General features: G+C 37.2%; 1 protein-coding gene and 1 pseudogene across 1 annotated transcript in view; one reads left to right on the top strand and one right to left on the bottom strand.

Annotated features, from left to right (window-relative positions):
- Positions 1-353: 353 nt before the first annotated feature.
- The window catches only part of Kcnmb2 (potassium calcium-activated channel subfamily M regulatory beta subunit 2), a 256391-nt gene continuing 232884 nt past the window's right edge, over positions 354-23860 (top strand). Inside the window, exon 1 of the mRNA XM_074073727.1 lies at positions 354-689. The gene's annotated coding sequence lies outside the window, so the exon portion shown is untranslated. The remainder of the gene's footprint in view (positions 690-23860) is intronic.
- Positions 12766-12879, bottom strand: LOC141423671 (small nucleolar RNA SNORA73 family; annotated as a pseudogene).

Here is a 23860-nt window from a genome sequence, read left to right as displayed (position 1 = left end):
CTCAATAATGAGAACTTTTCCTATCGGGATTGAATCTCTTAACTAACTCGAGTTTGCTTATTTTTGAGACAGAGAAGAAAGGGAGTGCTTTGTCGGGAGTTCGGGGATTGCTTAGGGAATCCGAGTGTTTTTCCCAAATCACTTTCGATGTAGAAAAATCAACCTAGAAAAGGAATTCTTTCTCCTGTAGTTAAGGAGGCTTTGGAAATCTGATCCAGCAGGTTGGGTGGTGTCGGTAGGAAGTCTGAGTCCTTTCTCCGTTTTTAATATGAGAATTCGAAAGCAGTGGGGAAGTGATGCTCGACCTATCACAGCATTGCTAACAGACAGCCTATTACAGTATTTAATAAAAACAGAAACAGCATGCCTACCATAGGCTAATAAATCCTACCTCCTGCACGCTTTAAAAACAGTCAGAAGCGGCTTCAGCGGAGCTTCCGATAACTAATTTTAAGCATGGCTGTCTAGCGTGCCTGCCACTTCTATTGTCCTTCCAAACTCTTTCAGACATTTTGAGCAAGGAGTATCAAAGCTATGAGTTAGCGAGGGTTGTGACATGAATGGTACACAAAGGCTTTAGGCACGAGAGGTAATGATGATTACCGGTGGCTTTTTGGAGGACTGCACTGGATCACTATCATTAAAAATTAAGCGTGGCTTTTGAGGAAGATGTGACAACTACACCGGAGGTAGGATTTGCATGTAAAACAAAGGAATCTGTTGCTGTTTGTGCTTTTTGTTTGCTCTGTACTGTGTGGGTCAGAGAACTGCAGCCAGGTGCGGAGTGAGAAGCAGAAGGGGAGTGGAAGATGGTGTGCTTAGAGCAAAACACAGTGGGTAATGTTATGTTTGATGGTGGAAATGCCTCGAGGACGAACTGGCTCCAGGTTGGCTCACAGCCTGCTGAGTGTGCATTCCACGTTGTTTTCCCACGGAGTAAAATGCTTAGAGGTCACAGAGAAAACAGTTTGCTTCTTATCAGTGGTGCCAGCTGGGCTATTGAGAGGGCTGAGTGAAGACTTTGGTGGGTGGGAGGCACTAAGGTCCAAGAAAAATAGAGAAGGAAGCTGTTCTTAACACTTGAAACCTGTTAGGTAAATATTTTATTCTTATGGTCAATGTGCTTTGGTGGACAGAGTGTAATTTTTAAAGGGGGAAATTGGAAGATTATAATGGATTTCCCCGATAAAGAACTATTTCAGGTTTAGTCTACTCTAAAAGAAAATTGGGTACTTCGTCCATCTTGCATATTGAAACGGTTTGTATTAATGGTTTTGCTAAAGCAAATCAAGAGTTTCAGACTAAAGAAGGGTCTTTCCTCTCTGTCCCTACTCTTGCTTTTGAACAACTGCCGGGCTGCGGATGGAAATGGTGATTCGTTAGAGGTTATGGACTTGACGTTTTACCTTTTTGGTTTTTGTTTTTTAATGAACAGCATAAAAAGCCCGATTCTCCTTGAAAGATGAGAAAGGCAGCTGGGCTCCAAAGTCCAGTGGATAATGAGTTGATTTGACAAGGAACTTATGCTGTTTTATACTTTATACGGGATTGGTAAAGCTCAGTCAGAAAAAGAAATGTCAGAGTATCACAGGCTGAGATTTTTGAAGCAAAATACAATGATCAGAAACCAGTGTTTCCCCAACTTGATCTGTGGTGCAAGTTTCAATCTTTGTCATTGCATGTGACCCTCAGTGTGAAGTGGCAGAAATGTAGTAAGTGGATGCCTCAGTGCTGTTGCGTTACTTCCCGGGTAGACTTCACAAACTCCAAGATGTAAAGATAATGCTTTCTGTTTTAGAAGACTCTATGTCCTGATGCATTGATTTGGCTGTAATCATTGGCAAAGGTACCTAATATAATCATGTATTTGTAAAGAATGTAGTGTTCTCCAAATGTGTCTATATCTCTGTATTAATGCAGTGATACCTAGAAACAAAAGTGAAAGACAATTATAGTATGTTTGTTTTCAGATAAATTCTGGAATTAAGGCTAAGTGGGGCTTTTACTCCACTCTGATGCAGTTGACTTGGTGCATTTGTGAGCTTCTGTGTATATCTTGTCATTCATTCACATACAAAGTTGACATCATGGTCCCCTAGTGGGTAGCATCTATACTTAAAGTTGTGTATCTGTTTTTACTAACAGTATGATGGATGTTAAGGAACTAGCTGAACTCTCTTGGCTGCTGTTTATGTGACCAAGAGGATGTGTCCATGAAATGGCTGAATGGAATTTCTGGTGCAACTGATGGTCATGCTATATTATCCTGCTTCTTTGTGCCCAGTGAAATGTGTGACCTTGACCTTGTAAAGTCCCATTCTCTAGCCAATTGAGCTCACCAGTCAAGAATCCATCTATAGAAAGAGAGAACTTGAACTACACAAATAGAAATACACATATACATACTTACTATTGTCAGAGTTTGCAAGTATATATTATTTTTATTTTTTTCATTAAGTTCATTGATTTTGAAAGGACTTTCATTGACTGTGTGGTTTTACCAATGTGCTTGGAATTTAATCATATCAAGTATTTACTTTAGAGATAATTTGTGCATGAAAATCATCACTAGAAGACATTATTTGGCTGTAGTCATGCTCATAACACTTCACTGATAAACTAAAATGATTTTTCACAATTTTCCTAGATTTATAGGGAAAAGTTCTTATATTAAATCTTACTGGTATGTGCATCTAGACTGTAACCCCACACAATGAAAAATGCAGGGGAAATATGATTTCTTTGTCAACTGTGAGGAAAGCCAAGCCGAGCACTTAATCAAATAATCTACTTTGTGTCACAAATTGATTTCATTGCCCATTCACATTGAGAGATATCAGCCAAAATATTCCCAAACATCCTCCCCTTTCAGTTTCTAATTAAAAAAAAAATACCCTCCAGAAAGTGAGTCTTATTCTACTGTAACACAAAAACTAAACAGTGCTTTAGTCAGTCTTGTTATCTCTGTCCTCCTGGGTAGCACAGCCACCATTATCAGTCACTAAGACACTGGCATAGTCTTCTCTTCAATCGTCTTTCTTCTCTCATCAAAATATGATGAAAATAAATCTTCCAAAAATATTCGTGCTATTGTATCATATAGAAAACACACTATAATAGTGTATATGCAGTATAATTCTAATTTTGTTAGTATATATGTGTATATGAAAAAACTAGAAAAAGTACACCAAAAATGTTAGCAGTGGTTATCTTAGTATGGTGTGATTGGTGCATTTTATTCTCTTTATTTTCACAGTGGCTAAATTTTTAAAAAGCATGTTCTATATTAACAGCCACAAGAGGCCATGTAAAAGTTAACTATCTCCCTTTCCAACCATGTTGTCATCTTTGCCCGTTATCCTGCTTCATATCACACACTATATGTGTTCACCCCAAACTCCAAAGTCATGTTTGTCCAAGCAAGACTGAGCAGAGGTACCATTCTCTGCCAGGGCTTCCTTGGGTTTCTTGATATATAATGAAGAACTCAGCATCATCCTTTTTCAGATATCAACTACTACCACTTCATCAGGTTTTCTCAAAAAGGAGGTTTTTTTCTTTGTGTGTATGTGTGTAAAATTTCTACATATTTTATAATAGAGGATTTTTTCCAAGCTTCTTTTCTGTTTCCTCGTTATCTCCTAATCTTACAATGTTGACATGTCCTGTGGTTCATCTATAAGTCTCTTCTTTATCTATATTTAAGCTCTAAAGTCTGAAGACCTTAGGAACCATCCTCACACAAACAACTCAGAAATTTGATTCTCTAACTTGGACTTCTTCTCCAGCCTCCATACTTACATATCTAACTTTATGCATACCATTTCCACTTGAATGTCTTATACACAGCTCACACTTAACATGTTGCAAATCAAATTTATGAATTTCCATACAAACTGTCTTCCTTCCATATTTTTCCCCATCCATGTATGTAAGTGGAAACTCCATCAGTCCACTTATTCAGAAGAAAAATCTTATCTCTTTCACACATCATAGAAAATCCTGTTGTCTGTACCCTCAAAAGTTATTTGTTATTTTTTTCTACTGTTTGCCACCAACTCTCATATTATTGCTTTTATTTCACAATTGATCTTTTTTCTGCCTTGCTCTGCTCCCAAACACACATTCAATTCTATACCCAATACCAATGATCATATCAAAATTGAAATTAAATCATATCATCTGCTCAAAAGCCTCCAATGTTTTTCATCTGAATAAAGATAAAAGCCAAAGCCTTACAGTGGCCCATGGGATCTAGCTCCTTCCTGCCTCTTCTGCTAACACTCACACAATCCACTTACACCATGGAGGCATTCTGGGCTAGTCCTCAAACCTGCCCTGTACTCTCAAACCTCAGGGCCTCTGATTTTACTGTGCTGACTCCCTAGAAAATTCTTCTCCTACATAGCCACGTTGTCTCTCACTTTTCTCAGGACTTTACTCTAGGTACTCTTATCTAGTATGCACTCAGTAAGCAACTGTCAAATGAGTTCGATGTAGGAATTGAATTATTTTCCCCATTAAAATTCATTAGTAGCATTAGATTCCAAGTGTAAGTTTTTCAACCTCAGGTGCATACTTCTCTGTCATAACACCCTGTTGATTTTTCCAAAGAGAAAGATACTGAATGCCTTCAAGAAAGTCAAGGAAATTTATAAAGATATTTTCTTCCTCTTCTCTGCATAGGAGGGGGAAATCACATCAATGACTCCAATCTGTGTCAAAGCAAATACAAATTCAATTTGTCTGAATTTGATCCTATCCAAATGATGATTTATAGTTCAAAAAGGACATCTTTACAGATCTCCTATAAAGTGACTATGGATATAAACATATCTTATATTTTCTCTGTTCTCACTTGTTGATCAGGAAAGGGATGCCAATAGTAGGGTGGAAGGTTCAGTTGGGGTCATATGCCTTTTTGATAATATAAGTCCCAATAGCTTGTGTGCCAGTAACCATTTGAAAGTATATGTTTTCAACTAACTAAAGTATAATAAAACAACTTTATTGTCCAAAATAGTTATAAACAATAATGTCCAACTTTTTAGAATGGTTTATAGCCTAAACAGATAGTATGAAAAGGACACAGCATCTGAAACAGCAGACTTAAAGAACAGAAAAACTTGGTCTGAATCTCACCTTCTCTACTTCATAGGTACGTAACCTTGGACAAGTTTTTAAAATCTTACTGGGACTCAGTTTCCTCATTGGTACTTTGGTGATAGTAAACCTTCCTGTTTGTGTTGAAGATTAAATGTGATAATGTATGCCACTTCCCCATTAAAGTGCTTGGCAGGAGGAGAAGTAACAGTTTCCCCATTGCCATTGTCATTTAATCTTCACAGCATGCCTCCTGCAATGAGATGCTTTCCGTTGGACAGATAAGAAAACTAAAGTGTAGAGAAGTTACTCAAATTGCTCAAGGTCAAAGAGCTAGCAAGCCACCAAAATTGACTCTCCCTCTCTCCATAGAAACTCCTGATAAGTAGAATATCAGATTAGCCATATTTAATGTTTTAGTGACTAAAGATTGCCCAGGATTAGAAGAATTTTTTTTAAAGGAAGAAACTGAAGAGGCTTTTCTTTCCTTTATGAGCAATGTGGGTGACTCCCTCCCTAGACAAAAACTAGACTCCAACTTCTATGCAACAATTTAAATAAGTGAAAATTTGCAAATTGAGAAATGCATTCTCTAGACATGTAGAAGAAGGGAATATTGAAAACTGTATTCATAGTCTTGAATACCTTGGTGTGAATCCCAGTCCCACCTGTTGATTGTTGGTTGTTTTGTTTGGTGAGCCTCCTTCTCCTCAGCAGAAATGTAGAAAGTAAATAGTATAGAACTCAGGGGTTGTGGGATTAAACAAAATAATCTGTGACTAGCTGTTAGCACCATGCCTGGCACAAATTAAGTACAAAATGCATATTACCTTTTTCTACTTAACTATCATTATCTAAGATGAAATTAGGAACATTAGTTTTATTCATTATGACATTGATTTTGTTTAAGAAGAGCCTTTACTTTTTGTTTCTTGGTATTGCATTCTTCAAATTCATTTAATAGATATCATTTTGATCATTAGCATTCTGTATTATATAGGAGTTCAAGGCTGTGGGCAACTAACCAAAATCAGAGACAAAATTTCCTGAAATGTGTGACCTTTGCTCATTTCTTATTAAACCCAAAAAGAAAGAAGCGATTATGGGGAAATATATGCCACTTTGAGATACCGAACCCAATTTTATAGATTCAGGTCCCTGAGACAGAATTTCTACCAAGTGCCTTCCTTCAGCCTTGTCAGGCTCCACCTTCAATGTTCCTTGTGCCTTAGTTCTGTCTGGATCTGCACTGACCAGATCCCTGAGAAACTGACCAGATGAATGCACCATCACACAATGTGACTTCAGTGCACAACATGCATGAAATTGGCATTTAGTAATATCAGTTATTCCAGATTTAGCATGACTAATTTTTGAGTGCAAACGGTGTTTCATTTAATTGCTCAATAAAAATTCAGTACCTCCAATTAAACTATTGGGAAACTCAAATACTGATCTACTACAGAGCTAAACTTTCCTTTTCTTCAATCAACTGTGAACTTCATCCTGCACCAAATAACTTCCCAAATTCCAGGTCCCTGAAGGCTAGTTTCTGTAGCTAGTGATCATATTTTTGTGGATGTTTCCTTCAATATTTCTCAAATCTACCTCAGTAGCTCCAATTGGTCTCAACAGTAGTATCTTTCCAAAAGTATGGATATGCCATTGTCATAAAAATGTCACAGACTTTTAAGGTTTGATTTTTTCAAATCTTTATAAGTTACAGCTATTTTTTGTTCCAATAATTCCCTGTGCAGAATTCCACAATGGCCCTTATTATACTATGCTTTGGTCTTTGTTTCACTTATCACCTCCTTCACCCACCCCCATTAAATTATAGACCCTTGGAAGATTAAGGACTGGATCAGAGTCATCACAGTACCTCCCAGAGTTCCTGGCACAAGTTAAAGTTTAGTAAGTGTTTCTTGAATGAATCAATGATATCTACTAGATTTCTTAATGTCTGGTTGAACCTAAGGAGAATAAATGACCATGAGGACAAATAAATCATACACTTCAGAAACAGAGTATTGAGTGGTGCTATTTGATACTAATAAGCCTTGGATTTGCTATGTGCTTATAACCTCTCACTCACCTGTCCTCTTACCTCTTCCCTTTATATTCTGTGACTATATCAGATGTTCTTTTTGACTATTTCCCTCTCCCTTCTTCTCTGCTGATGGCCCACAGCCACTACCCTATCTTTCTAAAGCACATGGTAGGACATTTTCTTCTAAGCTGATTTAGACTCCGACAGCTCAAACAACAAATGCCTGAACCCTCTCCTCATCAAAGCCAGGGTAACAGATGAATCTGGGTGAGAATTTCAGCTCAGGGAGAGGGAAAGGAATAAATCAGCTGTCAAAATGTCAAAATTTTTTTCTTCTTAGGGAAGAAGAAAAAGATGGTAATAACAGTAGACGGGATGCCTTTGGTTTACATTGGCCAGCATTTGTATTAAACAGAGAAAATGGAAGACAAAGCCTACATGCCTATCCCTTGTCACCTTGGTGTTTTCCTTGAGTGTGAAAATGAAACTCCAAAAGACTCTGGACATGGGAGCTCATTTTCAGTTTTCAACAAAGCCATTCAATGAGTTAAAAACAATAGTCAGGCAAGTAGTAAAATATGTGACTAAAATTTTAAGGTATAATTTTTAGCTCAGATGATTAGGTTGCAAACTTATTGAGAGCTGACACTATGTTTCTAGAACTCTGAAGTGAATAGAACTATATTAAATATACATAATTTTTTAAAAATTACTTTTTTGATTAATATACCCTCTCATCTTCACTTTCTCCCTTAAGGTAAAACCATAGAAAAATCCAGTAAATGTTTAATTTCTATTTACCAGGCTGCTTGACTGGGAATTTAGGGTTCTAGAAACCATGTAAATCTTAATTCCATTAGATCCCCTTTGTGCATTATGGAGTAAATAGGGGTCTTTTGGAAGGGAAAGGAAAGTGAAGCATGTGAGTTCTGATGTTGATTGTTCCTAGATCACATTACTCACAGGCATTTTGTGAGTGGGAATAATTTACAAAACAAGTCCATGTAGGATTCTTACAAAAGAAGGAGTCAACTTTGAAAGTTTTCAAAATAAAGATGTGTCTGGGAATTTCACTGAGCTTGGAGACATAGTTCAGGACTTTATAAATTATAAGTTTGGTTTTAACAGACTTTTAAAAGGGCTTTTTCACTCAATTTTCCATGGGACAGTCAGTAAAGGTCGTGTTCCTGACTCTATAACTCTTGGCCACAGAGGTAAAATATCTTTCACAGTGAAACTCTTAGAAAGTTAAAAATAGCCAGCAATTCAGATGCAAATCTGGAATATTTCTTGCTTTGCATCAGATGCAGAGAATCATTGTGGACATGCTGCATCTGGCAGTATATGAGAAGGAGAGATGTTGGTAAATCTTGCTCATGAGATAATTGTTGAATGTCCTGAGTTTGGTTTTGTATAAGCATCTGAAAATTTCAGAGCACATGAAGAAGGTCTAGCTCCATCAAATTGTGAGCTAAAACTTCCTAAGAGGGATTGTATTTCTCTAGTAATTGTGGAGCAATTGTGGATTGTCTTGGGATTTTCCCCCCATCTCTTAATATATCCCAAATGAAGAAACTAGAAGAAGAAAGAAAGAATTTGACTTTGAGAAGAAAAATTTTGCCTAATTTTCAAGGCAAAATGACAACAGAATTAGTTCATCTTCTTTCTCCCTGTGAGGATGACCAATGGCTGGCTTAACTTTGCTTCCTAGTGGGTTTGATACTGTGTGATACTTAGGAACAACATTGTGAGGCTCTCTGTTTAGACAACTCAAGGTAATTATTTGCTTTAAAATGTAAAAATAGAACAGGACAGGAGTCATTTCTCTGCTGGAATGAATCAAAAGAACTGTTGAGAGACAGACAGTATGTATCTAGAGGAGAAGGAAGTTTTACATAGCTTATTACTAAATCTGAAAAAATATTTTTTAATATTTTAAGTGTGGATACAGAGAAAACTGACTACAGAATGTCTCTTTTAACCTACTTCTCAATCTTCTAGTTCTGTTTCCCTATTGACAAGTAGATTTTATATTTGCTGAACTGAAACTGAAAAGAAATGATATAAAGAAAACAGATGTGTTCTGATTTATATGCCTATGTGAGAAGTTGTCTGGTGTATAATTTTGATTTCAGACACACGATGCTATTTAGTATGTTTACTAAAAGAAGATTCTTCCCCTCAAGACAATGAATGTGCTCAGGTGTCCATATTATTTCTTAATCTGTTCTCCATCCTGCTATGCTTTAATTTATAGTCCTCATTTCATGTTTGCATTTATGCAACAAATATTTATTGAACATCCACTATGGACCAGGCACTATGACAAGTCCTGGGTTATAATATTGAACCAAATCAGAAATAGTCTCTTCCACTTTATAGTCCTGGAGCAGAAAAACATTATTCAAATACTCTTACAAATAAATATATGATTACAAATGTAATAAGTGCTAAGAGGTTTTTTAATTGGGAGCATTAATGTAGTCAAGGATGTCAGGGAAAGCTTCTCTGAGGAAGGGATGATTGCAATGCTAAAAATTAATGGAAAAAAAAAAGCAAGTGAGAAAGCAACAGGGGTCTCAGGGAAAAGCCTTCTAGCAAAGGAAAAACATGTGTAAAGGTTGAAGCATGGCACATTCACTTACTTACGCAACATTTACCCAGTAGTGTGTAGAGTGTGTGTGAGTGTGTGTAAGCGTGTGCATGTGAGTTTGTGTGAGTGTGTGTGTGTGTGTGTGTGTGTGTGTGTGTGGTAAGGGGGGTAAGAGAAAGAGATACAGAGACACAGAGGGCAGAGATGGGAGGCAGCGGCATGGACAGAGACAGAGAAACACATACTTGTGGAGTTTTCATTATAGTGAGAAGTAATTTAAAGAATAAACTAGATGAAAAGAAGTCTGTCAGAGAGAGAAGGTGGAGACTGTCACTGACAGAGGGCCAGTGTGGTTGGAGGACACAGACTAAGCAGCGTGTGATTGGAGATAAGACTGAAAAGGCAGAAAGAGTCAGACCAGATGAGCCTTTACAGGTCACTTTAAGAGTTTGCTCATTATTCTAAAAACAATGGAGAACCACCTAAGGTATTAAGCAGGGGGCTGACAAGACATTTGTGCTTTGCAAAGGACTCTCTGATTGCAGAGTAGTGAACAAAATGGAAAAGAGCTAGAGTGGATACCAAGAAGCCAGCTGTAGATGACAGTAGCTTGGACAGGTGGCAATGAGATGGCAGGAAGGTGGCCAGAAGGAGTCTTTACATCGCAGATTGGCAATGAACTAAATTTGAGAGGATGTGTGTAAAGCAGAAGGTGTCAAGGATAACTGTGTATTTCTGACTTAAATAACTGGATAGATAGTGAAGTCATGGAACAATAGGACTACAGTTCTCTTTCATCAAAAAAAATTGAAATTATAGTCTCTACTCATTGCCACTACTTTCTCTCTCTCTCTCTCTCTCTCTCTTCTCTCTCTCTCTCTCTCTCTCTCTCTCTCTCTCTCTCTCTCTCTCTTTCCCTTTCTCTCTCTCACACACATTTATGTTTCTGTTTTCTTGAAATCCTCTCTTCACTTGAATTTAGTTAGGTTTAATTGTTTAACTTCCCAGTACCCCTCCTACCATATAGTTTTATGCTCTCTTTTTTTCTTTGCTGAATCCTCTTTATTCCAATATCTTCCTGTCCCATTTGCTTATATGTAGACTTTCCAAATGAATGAATAGTTTCAAAGCATGCCCTTGATTATAGATCTTCCCAGATCACAGATATTTCTTTCTCAACCAAACAGTTTCCCAATATAGAATATCATGATCCTTCAGTTTCTGGTGTTCAGATAAATTTCCAGACTAATCTTTGTTCTACTCCACTTCCCTCACCCTTTGCTGCCACCGTTCAAATATGTCTACCGTATACCTTGACCTCTGTCCCTTGACCCCATGGATTTCAAACAACCAAGAAAGAATTTCTTCCCCTTCTCATTTTCACATCTCAAAATTGTACCAGTTCTTGGATGTTCCCTCTTGAGTAAAGTCTCCCTTCCTTCTGTCTCATTATTCATCTAACATTTCTATTCCTTGTCCTCCAGACTAGAAATGGTCTCTCCAATTTTGAGCTCTTTTAGCAGATTTTTCTTTTACTACTTAGTTTATCACATAATTATATACAAATAATGTTTCTTTTTCTTTTTTCTTTCTTTTTTGAGGTGCCAGGGATAGAACCCAGGGCCTCATGCATGCTAAGTAAATGCTCTAACACTGAACTACACTCCCTGCCCTACCCAAATTTTTCTTTTTCTTTCTTTCTTCTACTTACATCACTGAAGCTGGGAACTATAACTTAGAAAACATTGGATTCACAGAAAGTTAACCTGGATCCCCAACCCATCTAATATGTGTTTTTGGGCAAATCATTTATCATCTTTGCTAACTGAGGTAGTTGTTGATTTGGGAGCTTCAGGTTGTTAAAAAGAATTAGAGTTAAAAAAAAAAGGAGAGTAGGAGAAAGCAAAGATTTATTAGGATTCATTAAAAGCGGAAAAATGGTAGGCAGCTAAGCAAAGGGGCATATCACTGCAGAGATATGGTTGAGAACAGTTTTATACTTTAGGTTAGACTACTTTTCATTTGGTTATCTCTCTTTTTGTGGACCTTACTGATTGGTTTGTCTCTTCCTTGGATCACAGTTTGAATTTCCCACATGGGAAATGAGCTTGGTCTCTTCTTCCTCCTTCTTCATGGCTCTTCGTATTTTGTCCCCACCTTGCCTCCATAAATGGGGGAGTTTCCTCCACAGTAGTGTTATTTATCTTATAGAATTTTAGAAAGAATAAATTGAGGTGTGTTATAAAAAGATGAGTCATCTGAAGTTATTTTCACCTACAAAACTGGCCATTCCATTGTACCTAGTAGTCCTATATATTTTAGAATATTTTTCTTTAAAATATTATTCTGTCTATGCTATGTTCTACATTCACTTCACAATCAGCCTCTTGCCCACTGAATATATATTTGAGTGTAACAATGCTATCAATTATTGGCCTGAAGAGAGAAAAGAACTAGGGAAAAGAAAAAGAAAAGCACCAACATCATGCAAGCATACTATAAATCCACCTCTGTGCTTATCCTTGCCTGTTCTTTTTTTTTAAAGCAGGTGAACAAACAGCAAGTTTAACAATAAGCTAAAGCAACCTGTTTTCTAATGAGAGAGTTCTGTTAAGCAAAGGCCAGCAGAAAAAGCCATAATACTCTTTGTTTCTTGTTTATGGCCCACCTGAGCATCCTGCAGACTTGCTCAAATTTCTCTCCTGTGCATTGCCTTCCCTCTAGTTTATCTAAATCACATCATAATCCACATTGACTGGGAATTTTTTTTTATCATTAATCATAATACCAATGATGCTTTCAAATGCAACTTTTAAGAAAAATAAACACATTTTGTCTCTTGGGCTATTTTTCCTGCCCCTCTTCCTTGTTGTAAAACAAAAGAGCAAAAGCAACAACAAACCTCTTGACCAATTAACCCAAAGGAAGTTCTTAACTTGAAGAAGGCCAGTGTTATTATGTTGACTATCAAGGCAAATGAGCCAGGAAGGAGTTGATTATGTTTTCTTTTTTTCTCCTACATTGTATCCTGCATGGTTCCTCAGTCATTGTCCTTAGGACTCAGAGAAGCTGTAGGAATATGCAGGTGCAGACTCAAGGCCCAGCTGATTTTCCAACATTGTGGAGATGTTGTTTGTATGTTCTGACTTTAACATTTCAGACTTATCAGCCCAAGGATAAAGTCTTTGTCTAATGCTTCCTTGTTAAAAAAAAACTTTTCCTGACCAAGACATTTTCTAAAAGTGTCCTTAAAGACTACAAAGTATGCAAGAGGAATATTAAATTCCCTGGAGTTAGGAGTGGGGCATTCTAATGACATTAGAAAGGTTCATGGTGCTTTGAATTTTTTAAAAATTATTCATTTATTCACATGTGCGTACATTGTTTGGGTCATTTCTCCTCCCTGCCCCTCTCCCCCACCTTCTCCCTGGATGTTTTAATAGAAAGATTACGAATAGAAATAAGAAAATGACAAAGATCCAAGAAGGAGCATTAGTACTAAAAGGGTTCTAGTCTCATGTGTACAAAGTTCATCACAAAGCAGCCTCTCAATAAAATTGTACGATGTTGTTATTAAGGAGGGAATGGGTCACCATGCCAAATGTTACAGAGTGCAAAGTGGAAGAGCTCTGAATTTTGTAAATTTTACTAGTTCACTAACAAAAGTCCATTTTCCACAAAGAAATTAAGGGCTGAAATCGGGTTGGAGTGGCATTAAAGGTCTAGGCAGATGGGAAGAATGTAGACCACCCTTTCAAGGGAAAAATTTTCCCCTAAAAGAAACTAAGAGTAAGAGCAAATGACTAAGGGCCAGAAAGGGCACAGGGGTAATATGGATGCTCTTATAAGACGAAAGCTGTGAGGGCCTCTTGGTAGTGTATGACCTAGCATCTTCCCTTCTATGTAGATTGTGTGTTGAATACACTCTCAATGCTTCTCCCACCATTACCAGAACTCTGTGTAATGGGCATCATCACTGCCATTTTTGACAGGGAAACTGAAGTTAAGACACATCAAAAGTCCTAGAGCCAGTATTTCTCTCTAGTTCCCTAAACTGCAGGCCACATTACTTGGCATAACTACAAACCCATCAGCTTTGTTTGCAACCTGATTCACCAAAACATGCACATTTCCAGAGAGGACTTCAGGCAAAACCATGCAGAAATAGTTGTCATTTTGATTTGGTCACTTGCTAACAAAAAGAACTTAAAAACGTCCTCTATGTTACACATTTGTAGAGCACTTTGTAAGATAACAGGCATTTTACACAACTATGTTAACTATGGCTTTTGAGCCCTTAAAAACTGCATTTTAAGTTCAGAACAATCCTAAAAATCCCCATTTTGTACTTGAGAATACTGAGATGCCAAAAGAGTGGTCAGCTTGTCCAAAATTTACACCTTATATGTAGGAAAGCTCGGGTTCAAGTTGAGCCACCTTGCCCCTCAGACCTTCAAGCACCACAGTTGACATCTGTTTACCATTTGACATACTCTCTGGTTAGGTGCCAAAGTCATGGTACATTTCCCAACTGTGCAGACCTGGACCTTGAGGCCCCAAGAGGACCACACTCAGACTTCTTGGAGACAAAGTGAAGCACATGACTCATGCATAAAAGTCTTAGACAGCTGGACCAGGCATCTGCTTCCCTGGGAATTAATAATCTGTCTTTGCTGTCTTGGTACCTGCTAAATAACCCCTGGTGTTTGGGCTAGTCCACATTCGGAGGCTGAACAAAGTTTACAGATATGCTTCTAAATGGTGACTGTGAAGAATGATTTATTAAACAGCACTCCCACCACAAACTTCTACCCTGAGAAGTAGCAAGAAAGAAAGGAGATTTAGGGACATAAGCAAAGTGCTTTGTAACAGATTTCACGATTCTTCCTTGACATATCATCAAGTTGTTTCTCTATTTTTCTAGTCTTATCTTTTGAATAACAAAACAAAAACACAAAAAGACTCTATTCTTCTGCCAACAATCTCTAAGATAATTCAGGTTGACAACCCATTTTAGATAAAATAGTAATTACTTCCCAATTTTCTCTGCCTAATATTTTCCACAATCCCATATGTATCTGTGGCATTATAAGCTTTCTTTTCTTCCTCTCTCATCCCCTCAATGAGACCAGCCTTGGTCTCACCAATGTACTACATTGGCTAATTTCCCTGCCAAATCACCTTTTCTCAGACTGAGTAGAATTGGGACCACAGTTCTTCCCATTTTAAAAAATGGGTTTTTTTTAGTAGCTGTTTTAATTCAAGCAAATATAATAATTATCCTTGCTTTTGCTTTTCCTTAAGTTGTAAAAAAATCAAACACTCTTACCCTGAAATTATCATAATTTGTATTTAAAAGCAATGACCTAATAAGTTACACATTTTAAGCCTCAATAGTCTGCTAGATTTATGAATAAATACCACAGTCACTTCTGACAGCACCCATAATGGTGTTTAGATTTCTTTCTTCTTTGCTGAGTAGATCAGAGTTAGATGTTATCCATGTTTCAAAGGCATAATAAGACCTGAGGGTTTTTTACTGGTAGTGCTTCGATAAAGATAAGCAGAAAAAATTGCCCTACGCAGTATTATCTTGGCTGGATTTTTGTCTCTCTTGTCAACAAGCTTCCCCTAAAATGATAGTGCATTAATTCATATTCAAAAAGCAAGTCAATTTTAATAAACATTAATGTAGAACTCAACCTGAACCTTCACCTGAAACTTGAACTTCTAAATTGCTATTCTTTGAAAGTCAGTTAAGATTTATGACAGATATATAAAAGAAACAGATTGCCTTTATTGTCCTACTTAAGTGCCATCTGGCATCATGCTGGAAAAAATATATACAGGTTTAGGGATAGTCTTGATCTGAATGTATTTATAAGATTTTATGAAAAGAAAATTTAGAAAGATGAACCAGATACTTACCAACATAGACTTTTAGGAATGCCTCCTGTAAACAACCGGATAAATGGCAAGACACATGAATACAAGAACTGATGGGGATGAGAAAAAGAAAGAGAAAGTGGTTTGGGAGAAGGATCGTAATCATCGTAATCATTCTCTGATCAGCCTCAAAGATCCTAATGGTACCATGGAATTGTTCCCCAAAATAAAACCATCAGGGTGGATGAGGATAACCAGAGAAACGAGGGTAGTAATTGGAAAAAATTAATTCTTGAAAATCAATATACAACTGGAATGCTCTAACAAAACTATTAAAATTAATATTAGCTAATATTTTTGATTGCTTATTTACATGTTGCTCTTTCTATGATTATCTCATCTCCTGATGAAAAAGCTAGAAGTCCATTTGTTTAAAATCCCATCATCTCTTTCTCACATAAAGATTCTGCAACAGGGGGAGGTCCTGCAATTTGTCCAAGTTACACAGTGAACAAGTGTTAAGCCTTGATTCAAACTCTGGTGATCTAATCCTGATTCCAGAGTCTGTATACTTAATTACAGTTACAAAGAAATAACCTTCAGAGTGTGGTTGTGAGTAAATTTGCATGAATTTCTCATAGGATTCAAACTTAAAGTATTTATGAGACAAGTCTTGAAATTCCAGTCAATGCTGAAGCACCATGTCTGTTCACTGTCTGTTATGATAGAATGGAACGTAAAAGCATAGTGAGATTAAGAATGTTTGAGAGCCAGCGCCGGTGGCTCACACCTGCAATCCTAGCTACTCAGGAGGACTGTGGTTGAAATCAGCCTGGGAGAATAGTTTGAGAGACCCTATCTCAAAAATACCTAACACAAAAAGGGCTGGTGGAGTGGCTCAAGGTGTAGGCCCTGAGTTCAAGCCCCGGTACCACACACACACAAAAAGAATGTTTGGGAATGCTCATAAGTATTCATGTTTAAAGAAGAAGTGTTTTTCTCTTATCAAGATCACCCAGAGCATTATCAGAAATGACTATTCCTTCCCTTTTTTTTTTGTAATGGAAGAACAAGAAACCCAAATGAAAATCAATGTAATTCAGTTTTTTAACAACCAGTTAATAGGCCCCTTTTAAGTGAAGCACTTATGATTTTGATTCTCCTTAGAAATGAACTCAGGCCAGGTGCAATGGCTCACATCTGTAATCTCAGACTGTGGCTTGAGGCCAGCTCAGGGAAAAGTAAGTGACATCTATCTCAAAAACAAGCCAGGTATGGCACATGTTTATAATCTCAGCTACTCAGGAAGCAGAAATAGATAGATAGTAGTTTGAGGATGGCCAGGCAAAGGCATGTAGCCCTATCTGAAAAACAAACTAAAGGAATAAAGGGACCAGGAGCATGACTCAAGTGGTACAGCTCTTGCCTAGCAAGCTTGTAGCCCTAAGTTCAATACCTAATTTCCAAAAAAAGAAAGAAAGAAACAAAGAAAGAATTCAAATCATACTGTTGAGGCTAGTGGAAAAAAAGTGTTCTATAAAACAAGTATAATTTACATTCAGAGTCAGTAATCTAACAAGATACAAAGGTTGATAAACAAAAGATTGGAAGACATGCTCCCTTTGTCCTCTAGTTGTCTACAAATTACTATCGATTACTACACAGAAGAAAGTACTAAGTTCCTAAAAGCATATGGGTGATATGTAACGGACATGGGTCGCTGCTCTTTGCAAATGACTTTCTCACAGATAGGAGCTGTCTAGAGAGGATGTCAGAAAGCTGTCAAACTAATCCTGCTTTAGCAGTTAGCTGATAACATGAACATGTGACCACATCCAAGATCCTAGTCATTTTAGTTGGAATTTCTTAAGAATGATGCCTTTAGGAATGGGAAGAGAGTTGTTAAAAATGGTGAACTGACTGAGGAGAGGAGCTGGCACATCACAAGAGTCCTCACACACCGGAATTGAAAGGCCACTGTTGACTCTGCAACTGGAAAATCCCAAGAACAATGAGACTCAGAAGATTCAAAAGAACATTTTATTTAGTTTGTTTATTTATTTATTTTTGTGGTCCTCGGAATTGAATTCAGGGCCTTATGCACGCAAGACAAACACTTTAGGTATGAGCTACATCCCCAACCCATATTTTATTCTTTTCCAATAATAAAACAGCTCCTTGCTGTCCACAAAACTTTTCCCAGCAAAAAGTCTTCCTCCCTGGCCCACCAGCTCCCAATGTATGACACAAGTTCTGGTTTAATATATTGCAGTTGCCTGGTGTTACCATCATAAGCTTTTACACCTGGATTTGACATCTGCTCTTCCCAAAGTCACTGTGTCATCTTGGACAAGTCACTTTATATTTTGAACATTGATTTCTATACCTATAAAATGGCTCCTCGTATTACTGATCTTGCAAGGTTTTTTTTGGAAAGTTTTAACAAAATGTAGATGGGTGATTAAACTGTCTGTTGTTATAAACATGTCTCCTGTGCTCACAAAGCCGGGCCACCACTACCCTTTAGGACAAATAGCCATTTTCACTATGCTGTAGCTGAGAGTTTGTGTGTGTTTGGGACAGGCAGGGAGATATTTAACTCCATCAAAGAAAACAAGATCTGATCTTGGATATGGAGGGGAGTTTGCAATTAAGTGGCAGTAATTATACATGCAGTGATAAATATTAAAGAGTAGAATGTGACAAATTTCATACTAGACCCTCAGAGTGTTTGGGGACCACCAAGGAGGGCAAAGCTAATTTCACCTGGGAGTTTGGGATAGCACCATGGGAAGACAGGCTATTTTATCCATGGCTTAAAATGGGGCTTGAATACAAATTGGAAGTGAGAAGAAAAAAACAAATGTTTTAAAAATTATGAAGGAAAAGTAAGCAAGGCTCAGGGGTACATGGACTATAGGGAATGAATGAGACAGGGGAGTGGAGAACAACTGGAGTTTGGAAGCCTAGAAAATTAGGAGGGCAGTATTATGTAGAGTTCAGTTGGAGGAACTACAGGGGAGAGGAATCTACAGATGATGAGCTCAGTTTGGAATATATCACATTTAAGGACAGGATGAAGAGCGAGCAGAAATATGATGAAGGAATAACATTGAAAGAACACACAATGGACGGTTTTGATTGGAGAAAGTGAGATGCCAGAGTATCATGAAAGAAACATAAAATATCCCAATAAAATTTAGACTGAGGATGTAACTCAGTGGTTAAGTGCTTGCCTAGCATGCACAAGGCTCTGGGTCTATCTGGAAAAAAAAAATGATTCCACGCAAGATAAACAAAACAATTATTCAATCTCTGCTTCATTCTCTATCTTTATTGGTTGGCATTCCCTGACACAGAAAAGACATCATTGTCTTTCTCATTCCTCTTAGGAAAAAGAAAGAGAAAATTTATAATCAGAGGAGAGCTAGAAGAATAGTAGCATTGTAGAGCTTTAGGAAAGATTTTAAGCAGGGTTATCAAGAATAAGAAAGTCTAAGTTATAGATTCAAATTTCTGTAAAGTGACTTAAAACTTGTCCACAGAGAGATCATGGTAAGCATGTCACCCCCCATTTAAATGAGGAATAAACTGAGATTCAGAGAGATGCTGAGACTCAACCACCATCGAACAGGAAGCTAACTTCTCCTTGAGACCTTGAACTTCAGTCCTCTGGGTCTCACATCTGTGCCTGCAGTTCCTGTGCGCTCTGCCTCAGGACCTCTGTGGTGAGGCTCCCAGTGACCAAAATGGCTACAGTTCTTCTGTGAAGATTAATAAGAAAATCTGTAAATTGTTTTTAGCTCTTTGCAAGAAAGAAAAAAAATGTTCAATTTCCTCTTTATTGCTATTATTATGTGGGCCAGATTGAATTCCTGCATGTCTTAAGAGTTTCTTACGACTTGTGTGAAGTTTCCCATTTTAAACCAATCCAATTTTAAATTGCCCATAGAATACACAGATAACTGACTGTAATAATTCAGTTTACTACAGTCATTGCTTGAAATCCAAACAAAGAAAGAAAGGAAAACTTTCAAGCCTAAACAAGCAGTGAGATCGAACCTAAAAACCTGTCTAAGGACTTATTCTAGGAAATTAGGAAGGAGCAGCGCATATGGGGACAAGACAAGTGAGTCTCCTCCACTGCCTGGCTGCAGTAGGAGGACAGGTGCTTTAAGGCAAAGTTAGTGAGACCCTCTCAAAGACAAAATAAAAATCAAAGGACTGAACTGAACCTCAAGTGGTATCCAAGTGTGAGGCCCCAGGTTCAGTTCCCAGTACCGACAAAACAATTAAAAAACAGACAAATGAATGGACCACATTACCTCTTAGGTCCTTTTCATTTCTGGCTTTTTTTCTGGCTTTGTTTTTTGAGTCAGGGTCTCTCTTTGTAGCCCAGGCTGGCCTCAAATTCAAGATACTCTTGCCCCAACCTCCCATTTACTGGAATTATAGGCATGTGTGTCACCATGTGTGGTCCCTGGTTTATTTCTGACTTCTTATATTTCATTTTTTGCCAACCTTCTTCTACCAAAATTTCTAAAATGATAAAAACATTCTCAAACATAGTTCCAGAGTTTTAAAATTATAAATTTTTGTCTCAACTTCTTATTCTTTATCTGTAAAATGGGAGCATGTTGGAGTAAAAAATCCAAATCCAACTCTGCTTTAATGGACTTTCCACGCCCTTTAGATGTTTTTTATTTATCTTACCTGGTAGAATCCTCTGCTCCCACACCTTGTAGTGCCAGGAAGGAAATGACAATGGTCCTATATTTTGGTATCAATTTGGCTGGCACTTTCCTCTTGTCCTTCTTTTCTGTTACCCTATTTAAGGGTGCAATATACTCTTGGATCATCTCAGGAGCCCTAGCAGCATGCTGAGAGAGAGAGAGAGAGAGAGAGAGAGAGAGAGAGAAAGAACAACAAAACTGAGAGTGACATGAAGGGACAGCATGCACTGTAGGTAAACTGGAATCTTCTACCAAACTGTGTTTATTTTGCATTCATCCTTTTGAATTAGTAAAAGAATCTGTGATGGTTGCTATGCAGACAGAAGCTACACTTAAAGATAGCAATATAGGTTTGGATGTTTCAAAAATTGGCCAAAAGACAGAAAACCATGGAGAATGCAATTCCTGGTTTTTGATGATATCTGGGTGACTGAAAACTCAGGAGTGGAGGAAAGTGAGAACTTGTGGAATGCTTTCTTTCATAAAGAAATGATTTTTCTTCTCTCCATTGGAGTTAGGATTATTTGTTGATTCCTGTGTATATTTTCTCATATTTTAAAAAAATGGTGTAGTATTAATTTACAAGTCTCAAATTTCACCTCTAATACTTCAGAGTCCTGTGATTTTTTTCTTAGCCTTTGAAATTCTCAATTATCTTACTGTCAGAATTTTCTTCTGTTTGATAAATTTTCTAAAAGAAGCTTTGTCTAGACATGCACACTGAATTGCAGAATAGATACAAACATCTAGATGACTATAGAAAAAGTATCTTTTTTTGGTGTTTGCGTCAATAAACCTTTAGTGTTTACTGGTATTAATTATCCAACTTATCCAAATATTATATGTGTTTTAGATCTCTAATTAATTTTGCATATGTAGAAACTGTCTTAGGCAAACATTTAACAGCACTGTTATTTTCACAAATTTTTTTCTTTCTCTGAAAAGTAGATCACAATGTTTTCACTGATGAGAAGTTATATACAAATTCAAACTGGCAGCAATTCATGGATCTTTGATATTCCAGTATACTCTGGTATATGTCACTCACTTTGCAAAATGATTATTAGTAGCCCAACTGTGAAATTGAGAAACATTTCATTTCTAATTAGCCATGATCTTTTTCAGATTTTACAGATGAATTAAGGCCATTTTCCTTCTTCACACTAATTTTCCATATATAAATATATGAGAGAGAGAGAGAGAGAGAGAGAAAGAGAGAGAACTGCAGAAAAAGAAAGGAAAGAAATGAAGGAAGAGAGAGAGAGAAGGAGGGAAGGAAGAAGAAAGATCTGAAAGAAAATTTGGGAAGGAAGGAGTTTGATCTAAGACAATCATTTGATTACCTTAGATCATTCAAAAGAGCACTTTGAATCTTTCCAAAATACTTTTTTTTTTTTGGTTCAAATATATTTTCTCTGAGGGGCTAATTTATTATCACAGCAGTGTGCTAGAGATAAGGCATGTAGGAACCAAAATAACTGACAACCAATCAGGAGGCTTTTGTCTAAGAACCTGCAGTTAACAGGAAACTGTCAAAAGGAGTAGACTTCTATCTGGAAGATGATTCTCACAAACTAAGCAGTTCAACACTAAATTGAAGATAATGCCACAGTGAAGCCATTGCTGTCCCAACTCTATCCTTAGGATTCTTCATCCAAGCTTAAGATTGCTATTGTGGACCAACAGGCTCCACTGAGCCACACAGACAGAACTTAGTCAATTAACCAGTAGTCAATTAATCAATACAACCTAAGTATTTTAGATCCAAAGCTAAAAACCTCCTTTCCCTAAAAGTTCTAAGATAATGGGCTTTGCTCTCCAGTATGTTTGATAGAGACTTCACTGATATGAAATGATAGAGTTTAAGCCTTAGCTAACATTTTTGAGAACTACATGTCAGACATGTGCTAAACAATATCTGTCTGTCTTGTAAGACATTAAAATATTTGATTAAATAAGTGCTGTTCTATCCTCAGATGTGGATACTGAGATTTGATCACAATCACCTGTCCAACACAATGCAGCTAGAAAATTACAGAACCAGGATGCAAATACAGCATTGTGTGATGTCAAATTTGGCACCCTTACCCATGACAACATACGCCATAACATCTTCTTAGGGTTAGCAGTACATCATGCCCCCCATATTCCTGGATACTCAGATGTACTCAGATGCCTGCAACAGAATATTAGTTCTGAGGCTAAAAACCATGCTGTGTATCACCAGTGAGTCCCCAAGGACAGTGCCAGACACAAAGCAGGTGCTTGAAAAATACTGAATTGAATTCGAAAAGGAAGTTCTTGTTCTAAAGATTTATCAGCTCACTCTGCTTTGAAATTAAGTATGAATCCATAAAATGTAGTCATAAGGATAATGTTATTTGAACAGGAGCAAGATGGCATTATGAATAATAGATTTCAATCTATTAAGCACAAATAGCAGCGGTTTAACAGGATAATACAGGATTATTATAAAATCTTAAGAGGTTATTGTAAATGCCACATGATCCCTTGCTCTATCAATAAAAACAAAACAATGCTGAGAAGTAGGCATTCCTGTTTATTTGTTTTTACATGGAAGTTATATTGTTGTGTGACTACACTGGAGTTAGGACAGCCAGGTTCTATTCTTAGTTCTAACTCTAAATAACTCTATGACTCTCAGTCAAATGCTGACCTCTTTCGTTCTAAATCTACTCAGGCCTAAAAGTAAGAGAGGATCAGATTAGATGATTTATAAGGTCTTTCCAACTCTAAAATCCAATCTGTAATATTTCTGCAATAAATTCCTATGTTGATGTAGCCAGAAATGCCTACTTCACAATTTTTCACATTTTGCAAAATTCTCTGTCAGGAGATCTGAAGCATACTTTATAAGGAAATTCAGTAGGGGAAGAAATATAACAGTCTTTTAGCTACCTTCTAGGATACAGCCACTGCAGTGCACATACAAGGTCAAAGGAAGGGTGCCAGGGACACAAAAGGAAGGCAAAACTATCACCATTATATGACACCAGATCAGCCAAATGATTGAGAACATGTTAGGAACCACAGAATGAATCAGAGAAATTCTAGCCACTTTCTCAAATTTTGCATCAGTCACAATTTTGATTGAATGTTCTTGAAATTCAGTTATCCATTTTCATATAATAAAGTCAAATCTAAAATCCTATCAGCAAGACTTACCACACTTATAATTAGAGAAAATTCACATACACATCCAGTTTCTAATAGCATCATATATAGCACAATTTCATGTATACAGACCAGCAAGCCCCAGTGCTGGGTTCCACACCTGCATCACCATTAATTAGCTGTGATTAGTTAGCTATTGTGATATCTCTGGAACTGAGTTTCTTCATCTCTAAGAAGAGAGAATTGGTTTAGAATTGTTGCCAAACTCTAAAACAAGAAATCTTACTGTAGCAGGAATAAAAATATGTTTTGGTTGTAGACATCACTGGCTACCTTTTTGGCAAGTAGCTCCTGGTAAAT

This window comes from Castor canadensis, chromosome 5, assembly GCF_047511655.1.
Source record: "Castor canadensis chromosome 5, mCasCan1.hap1v2, whole genome shotgun sequence".
In the NCBI taxonomy this organism is placed as follows: domain Eukaryota; kingdom Metazoa; phylum Chordata; class Mammalia; order Rodentia; family Castoridae; genus Castor; species Castor canadensis.
The sequence above is the reverse complement of the archived record's forward strand: the minus strand, read 5'-3'. Positions and strand labels throughout refer to the sequence as shown.